The sequence below is a fragment of the Colobus angolensis genome, unplaced genomic scaffold, assembly GCF_000951035.1.
Source record: "Colobus angolensis palliatus isolate OR3802 unplaced genomic scaffold, Cang.pa_1.0 Scaffold20, whole genome shotgun sequence".
In the NCBI taxonomy this organism is placed as follows: domain Eukaryota; kingdom Metazoa; phylum Chordata; class Mammalia; order Primates; family Cercopithecidae; genus Colobus; species Colobus angolensis.
Window position 1 is genome coordinate 10217673 of NW_012115155.1, and position 8421 is coordinate 10226093.

The window sequence follows — 8421 nt, forward strand, 5'->3', positions numbered from 1 at the left end:
AAAAAAAAAAAAAAAAAGACCATGTAAATAACATATTAAAAAAACTAAATTATGGTTGGGTGCAGTGGCTCATGCCTTGTAATCCTAGCATTTTGGGAGGCTGAGGAGGGAGGATCCGATGACCCCAGGAGTTCGAGCCCAGACTGGGCAACATGGCAAAACCCAGACTACATCAAAAAATACAAAAAATTAGCCAGGCATGGTGGTGCGCACTTGTAGTTCCAGCTACTTGGGAGGCTAAGTTAAGAGAATCACCTAAACCTGGGAGGTTGAGGCTACAGGGAGCCAAAACTCAAAGCACTACACTCCAGCCTGGGTAAGAGATTGAGATCTTGTCTCAAAAACAAACAAACAAAAAAACTAAAGAGGAAGAAAAAGGAAACCCTAATAATGAATACAAACAAAAACTGTTAAATTTGATAATCAAAATAAACAAATTCAACAAACGAGCAGAAAAATGTTATTTCAAGTAACTTTTGAACAAAGTTCATCTTTAATGCAGTATACTCTAAGGAAAAAAAGGACTGAAAAAAAAAATTGCACTTGGTAGGGTTATTGCTAGCAAAATACTGGCATTATAAATCTGAATCTGTTTTCTGTGTAGGAAACGCCAATAATGTTAATTTGGATTAGGAATTTAAAATACCAGTGTAGGTCAGGCACAGTGGCCCACATCTGTAATCCCAACACTTTGAGAGGCCAGAGTGAGTGGATCACTTAAGGCCAGGAGTTCAAGACCAGCCTTGCCAACATGGTAAAACCCCATCTCTACTAAAAATACAAAAATTAGCCAGACGCCTGTAATCCTAGCTGCTCGGGAGGCTGAGGCACAAGAATTGCTTAAACCCAGGAGGCAGAGGTTGCAATGAGCCAAGATTGCACAACTGCACTCCGGCCTGGTTGACAGAGGGAGACTATCTCAAAAAATAAATAAAATAAAATACCAATGTAAGCTGATGATTTTTAAAATCATGTTTTCTAGCTCTGTCCACTGAAAAGGACCTACCCCCAAATGCATACACCACCAAGCATCCACATCCTTGTTTATAAATAATATTTTCTACCAAAAGAAGTGGGGTTCCTTGGAGAAATGGGAAGATACAAAAGAAAAGGAAAAGACAAGAAGAATTTGGGTTATTGTTTTGCCAAAAAAGCAAAGCATTAAATTAACTGGGGTTGGTCCCAGGTGCTTGGGAGACTGAACTGGGAGAATCACTTAAGCCCAGGAGTTCCAGGCTGCAGGCACTCCAGCTCAGGCAATCAAGTGAGACCCTGTCTCAAAACAAACAAACAAACAAAAAAGACCAAAGGCAACAAGGGCCAAAAACCTGGTCCCGCTTAAAAACTAAAGAGATAAGAAATATCTAGATTGGATACCGGATTAGAGAAAGAAATATTCTGTGAGATGTTACTGAGACAACTAGAGAAATTTGAGTATGAATTTTTGATACTATATAAATGTTCAATGTCCAGAATTAGTTAATATTGTGAGTATTTAATAAATTTGTTCTTGGGGAGGAAGTGCATATCCGTGAATAACACTAAATGGCTCAGAAAATAATACATGAGGGGCTGGGAGGCAAGGAGGGAGGGAGTAATAAAGCAAATGTGACAAAATATTAAAAATGGGTGAATCAGAATTAAAAGCACATAGGAGTTCTTTGAACTATTCTTCCAACTCTTTTGTTAGTTCATATTTATTTCAAAATTTAAACGTTTAAACATGAAAGGGGGAAAGCAGAAGCTCTTTATTACAGAAAACAGTTAATGAATGTAAACAAATAACAAAATTGGAAAAACCCCAATAAATGACTCAGCTAATAATCATCAATCATTAGGTGAAAAATATTTTGAGAAGTGAGGTACTCCCATGATGCTAAAGTTATCGCCCCACAGATCAAGTATAACTGCAAAGGGAAAAATACACCTCTTTGATGAAGAAATCCAATGGACACATTAACCAAGTAAATTTGGCAGGTACTAATGGCAGTACCAGAAGTAACAGAAGGCAGTCACACAGACACTATACTAACTAAACAAGTTATGAATAAATGAGAGTCACTGAATACCCCATTAATTGGATTTAGCTGGATTTTGAGGAGTGAACAGAATAGGAATAGTGTGAAAGGAAGAATACAATCCAGGCGAAGAGTTAATAAGCAACAGCCAAAGATTAGTAATAAACCAACTTTGTGTTGAAATATGGATTCCAGTAGAGTCATGAGTGGAATTTTTGTAGAAAATTCATTCTTCAATTTGTATAATGCCTAGGTTTTAGGAATACAAAAATATAAGGTACTACAGTATGTCTTCAACGTGCTCACAAAGAGCTGGCGGCAGTGGCTGATGACTATTATCCCAAGACTTTGAAAGCCTGAAGCGGGAGGATCGCTTGAGTCCAGGAATTAAGAGGCTGCAGTGAGCTGTGATCAAGCCACTGTATGCCAGCCTGGGTGACAAAGTGAGACCCTGTCTCAGAAAACAAACTAAAAACCAAAGTGCTCACAAAGTAGTGGAGAAGGTACAGTCAAAATACGTTAAAGATATACACAAAATGCTTTAATAACAGAGAAAGGAGTGATTAATTTATCAGAGGAAAGAGATTGTCAGTAAATTTCAACAAAGATAGTTGAGTTAATGTTAAAAACTGAAAATGATGTCGCCAATTAAATTCATCACAGAAAGAAAAAAATGTTAATATTTAAGGAATGCCTACTATATATGAGGCACTTTTTTACCTTTAGGTTTTATAGTTAACATTCTTATACAAAGAAACTGAAGCTTAAAGAGTTTAATTGGCTGGGCGCGGTGGCTCAAGCCTGTAATCCCAGCACTTTGGGAGGCCAAGACGGGCGGATCACGAGGTCAGGAGCTCGAGACCATCCTGGCTAACACGGTGAAACCCCGTCTCTGCTAAAAAATACAAAAAAACTAGCTGAGCGTGGTGGCGGGTGCCTGTAGTCCCAGCTACTCGGGAGGCTGAGGCAGGAGAATGGCGTGAACCCGGGAGGCGGAGCTTGCAGTGAGCCGAGATCCAGCCACTGCACTCCAGTCTGGGCGACAGAGCGAGACTCTGTCTCAAAGAAAAAAAAAAAAAAAAGAGTTTAATTAACTGACCCAGTATAAAAAAGGTAGTTAATGGTGAGCCTGGCATTCAAATTTAGGGCCTTTTGCTGCTGAAACCCATGCATGCCCTTTCCAATACTACCTAGCTGTGGAGATTTATAAGCACACAAATCATGACTATAAGGTACAACACAACTTTAAAAAGTCAGTCATTACCAGAAAATTAGTAAAATGTTTAAGGGCCAGGCAGGATGAGAGGAGCACTGTTCAGATTTTCCAATATGCTGAAGAGCTTCAGTCTCTATGACTAATGTAAATGGTTTGAAATGGAGAGATAAATGTTATCAAAGAAAAATCATTTTCAGCAGAGCTCAGTGGCTCACTCCTGTAATCCCAGCACTTTGGGAGGCCCAGGCAGGTGGATCACTTGAGGTCAGGAGTTTGAGACCAGCCTGGCCAACATGGTGAAACTCCGTCTCTACCAAAAAATACAAAAATTGGCCAGGTGTGGTGGCTCACGCCTGTAATCCCAGCACTTTGGGAGGCCGAGGAGGGTGGATCACGAGGTCAAGAGATCGAGACCATCCAGGCCAACATGGTGAGACCCCGTCTCTACTAAAAATACAAAAAAACAGCTGGGCATGGTGGTCCGCACCTGTAGTCCCAGCTATTCGGGAGGCTAAGGCAGGAGAATCGCTTGAACCCGGGAGACAGAGGTTGCAGTGAGCTGAGATCACACCACTGCACTCCAACCTGGAGACAGAGTGAGACTCTGTCACGGAAAAAAAAAAAAAAATTAGCCAGGCGTGGTAGCGCATGCCTGTAGTCCCAGTTACTAGGGAGGCTGAGGCAGGAGAATCCCTTGAAGCAGGTTGCTGTGAGCCAAGATCGTACCACTGCACCCAGCCTGGACGATCGAGTGACTCAGTGGAAAGACAGAAAGACAGAGAAAGACGAAAGAAAAGAAAAGAAAAGAAAAGAAAAGAAAAGAAAAGAAAAAAGAAAAGAAAAGGAAAGGAAAGGAAAGAAAAGAAAAGAAAGAAGGAAGGAAAGAGAGAGAAAGGGAAAGGAAAGGAAAGGAAAGGAAAGGAAGGAAGAGAAAAGAAAGAGAAAGGAAAGAGAGAGAGAAAGAGAAAGAGAGAAAGAAAAGAAAGAAAGAAAAGAAAGAAAAATCATTTTCACACAGAAAAGCTTTGAACCTAAATCACTGCTAGAGACAAAATATTTTTAAGTATTAAAACTATGGTCAGTTGGTCGAGCGTAACGGCTCACTCCTGTAGTCCCAACACTTTGGTAGGCAGAGGCGGGCAAATCACTTGAGCCCAAAAGCTCGGGCTCGAGACTAGTCCCTACAAAACAATACAGATAAGGGGGGCATGTTGGCCATGCCTGGTAGTCCCAGCTGCTAGGAGGCTGAGGTGTGAGAATTGCTTGAGCTAGGGAAGTCGGGATGTCAGTGAGCCGAGGTCGCATCATAGCTCTCCAGCAAGAGTGACGGAGCTAGACCTTCCTCAAAAGCAAAACAAACACACACAAAAACCGAGGGTCAGGCAGCTAGCTTTTCACACATTGTAGCTTGTCACACATTGTAGCAACAGAGAAACTTTCATCATCCCAACAAAACAGTTAACATCTCTTACCAAGTTTCAACAGAAATAAAATTTTTGGAATAATGTACAGAAACCTAGTACAATCTGGAATCCATGCTTAACTTACCAGTTTATGACAATTAAACATACTTTGATAATTTACAGGTTCCAACTAAATACTTTACCTAAAAACACTTGTAAAATTCCAAACTTGTTGCTAAACAACCACAAAAGAATTACAGAAACACGGCCGGGCGCGGTGGCTCACGCCTGTAATCCCACCACTTTCGGAGGCCGAGGCTGGCGGATCACGATGTCAGGAGATCGAGACCATCCTGGCTAACACGGGGAAACCCTCTCTCTACTAAAGATACAAACAATTAGCCGGGCGCGCTGGCGGGCGCCTATAGTCCCAGTTACTCGGGAGGCTGAGGCAGGAGAATGGCGTGAACCCAGGAGGCGGAGCTTGCAGTGAGCTGAGATCGCGCCACCGCACTCTAGCCTCGGCAACAGAGCGAGACTCTTGTCTCAAAAAAAAAAAAAAAATTACACAAACACATTTGTAACTGAAAAATTTTCACCAATATCTTCGTCGTAATCGTAAAGCTTTACTGTAACCTTACTATCCCATTCTGAAACATGCAGCAGTTCCTTCAGCCATAATCAAATAATATTCCCCCCGCAAAGTAATGGCAAAAGTATATGAACTTATTACTTAGCAAAGAGAGCTCTGAATAAATACCTTAAGTGCTTAGTAAAAATATAATTAAAGCTTTACGTCAACATAAAACCGTGATGGCAAAATCTGTTTAGCATTTTTCCCCAACCAAAGAAAATTATCCAAGTTAAGCCATCAGCTTCACAGATAAAGATTTTTGTCTAAAGCACTGTAATATATATAAGCCAAATTCTTTTTTTTTTTTTTTTTCTTTTTTGAGACGAGTCTTCCTCTGTCGCCCAGGCTGGAGTGCAATGGTGCGATACTGGCTCAATGTAACCTCTGCCTCCTGGGTTCCAGCGATTCTCTTGCCTCAGCCTCCCGAGTAGCCGGGATTACAGGCGCCCACCACCAAGCCCGGCTAATTTTTGTATTTTTAGTAGAGACGGGGTTCCGCCATGTTGGTCAGGCTGGTCTCGAACTCCTGACCTCAGGTGATCCACCCACCTTGGCCTCCCAAAGTGCTGGGATCACAGGCGTGAGCCACCGCGCCCGGTCATAAGCCAACTTTCTACCAAAATTCTTCCCAGGACTACAGGAAAGACAAGTTAAAATTTCTCCCCAAGTTTCAAGAAGATAGTCTAAATATGGAACTTCAAGTCTCAGCAAAAACTCAAATCTATACAATATTTTATCTTCTGGTCAAGGAGACAAAAAATGCAAAAGTATCTTACAGTAATAAAAAAATGGGTCAAATGCAATTAAGGCGAGGAAAAGAAAAATGCCACAAGAAGTACAAGTAGCATAACTGCCACTAAAAGGTTTGAATTAAGTAGGTTTACCACTGCACCACGTTCACAGGCTATATATGTACATATATACACACACATATATATACACATATATATGTATATATAGCGTGCATCAGCTCTCCAGAGTGTACTTAAAAAGTAAACTCTACGCTCCCCAGAGTTGTTCCTTTCAGTGTAGGATTTTTGTTCATATTCTAATGTCTTCCAAAGTTCCTGAACAGTCAACTTAAGGTCATGTGTGTAGAAACTACTTTAAAACATTCTTGACAGGCTTTCTACGAGCAGCCCGTATTTTTCTGATTTGATTTAAATAGATCCAATTACGGAATTCCCTACCGACCTGCCGCCGCTGCCGCCGCCGCCTCCTCCTTACTCCGGAAGGGGCCACTAATCCCAAGGGTTACAACCAAGTACAAACATTCATTGTCATTTCTTTTAAGAAGACATGCTAAGATCCTCACTACTTAGTTGCCGGAAGAAACTTAAAATTGGAAACAAGGATCTAGCACAAACCAAATAGAAATACAACTATTCCAAAAAAGCAGGGCTTTGCCTGTCAAGCTGTAGCCTCATCCTTATTATAAACACCGATTTCAAGCCACGATAACATCACGGCTAAGCCTTCAGCTGTTTCGCAGATTTCACGTTAACTTCCCAGGACCCTTTCAACCAACCACTTCAATTCGGCCCACCTCCTTCCACTCCCGCCCCAAACCTCAGTTAAAATGCATTTCCCTCCAAACTTCACGCCTTAACCGTGGCCTGACTTACGTCTTCTCGTCGCCACCGCTTCCAGTCAGGGCCTTAGTTTTACCATGCCCGCTCTTCCCAGTTGGCCTCCAGCCTCCAGCCCCCTCCCATGAGGCTCAAACCTGCCTCGACGAGCCGCCCCGAGGTCGATCCTCCCAGTTCCTCCAACCTTTGCCCAGGCGCCCGTCCAGGCCCCCAAAGCACGCAACGGCCGAGCCTGAAAATGGCGGAGAGTGCCGCTGCCTGCTGCAGGCGAGCAGTCCCGTGTCGCCGCCGCACTCACCGTCTGGCTTTGAGCAGAGCTCCTAACGGCCAGCGAAGCGTTCGTCTTCAGAGCCGGGAATGTCTCTCCTGTTTGGTCTCCCCACTCCGATCCTCTCAATCCCGCTCCTCCAAAGGAGCAGCCGCCATCTTCCCCTATGAGCCACCGAACGCACGCTCTGGGGTCATCACGCACCGGCGGACGGCGCTACGTCACGCGTGCCTGGGCCGCGGACCTCCGTAAGGCTGGGTCTGCGCATGTGCATAGGTGAGGGGCCGGGCCGCGAGATTCTGCGGAGCGTGTCCTTTGTTCCGGAGCGAGGAGGACTCCGCTGCCTCCTCGATGGAGGAAGCGACTGCGTTTCGCAGTGCTGACTTTTTTTACAGTGTGACCTAACCTGGATGCTCTGAAAAACACCCCGTTTTCCAGTATGTGAGAGAGTATATTTGTACGGGGCCGGTGCGGCAGAGATAGCGGGTCGTTGGACCGAGCCCACCGAGAGTGGATCTGTGGGAAGCCACCAGGGGACCTTGCTGAGTCTGTTCACTCCCACAGCTGGTGGCAGCCCTGGCAGATCCCGGCACACAGTGAGGCTCCACGCCTCTCCCGAGCCAGTTGTGCCTCTAGATTACGCCTCGCTTAAAGTCGAGCGACCAAGATAGAAAAACAGCCCCACGGTGCAACCACTTTGGAAAAACCCTGCAGTTTCTGCTAAAGCTAAGTGTACGCTTACCTTGTGACCCAGAAATTTCACTTCAAGAGGAATGAGTGAGTGCATACGTCCACCAAAGTCATGTGCAAGAATGTCCATAGAGCCGGGCTCGGTGGCTCACGCTTGTAATCCCAGCACTTTGGGAGGCCGAGGCAGGTGGATCACCTGAGGTCGGGAGTTCAAGACCAGCCTGACCAACATGGAGACACCCCGTCTCTACTAAAAATACAAAATTAGCCAGGGTGGTGGCGCATGCCTGTAATCCCAGCTACTAGGGAGGCTGAGGCAGGAGATTCGCTTGAACATGGGAGGCGGAGGTTCGGTGAGCCGAGATTGCGCCATTGCACTCCAGCCTGGGCAAAAAGAGCGAAACTCTGCCTCCAAAAAAAAAAGAATGTCCATGGAACATTTATTCATAGTAATAAAAAGCTGGTAACCCAAATGCCCATCAGCAGTTGAGTGGCTAAATTATGGTATAGTCATGCGGTAGATTTCTACAGAGCAATAGGAAGCTATGGATAAACGCAACAGCCTGAACGAATACCAGATATTGTTAGCTTAGGCACAAAGAA

At 44.1% G+C, this 8421-nt stretch overlaps 1 protein-coding gene across 3 annotated transcripts in view; it reads right to left on the reverse strand.

Moving 5' to 3' along the window:
- Nucleotides 1–7332, reverse strand: part of WDR33 (WD repeat domain 33) — a 110072-nt gene extending 102740 nt beyond the window's left edge. For 2 of the 3 annotated variants that reach the window (XM_011941684.1, XM_011941687.1), the window contains exon 1: nucleotides 7159–7332. The gene's annotated coding sequence lies outside the window, so the exon portion shown is untranslated. Of the gene's footprint in view, nucleotides 1–6896; nucleotides 7100–7158 lie in introns of those variants that run through there. The other variant, XM_011941685.1, reaches the window with a different exon arrangement.
- Nucleotides 7333–8421: the final 1089 nt, after the last annotated feature.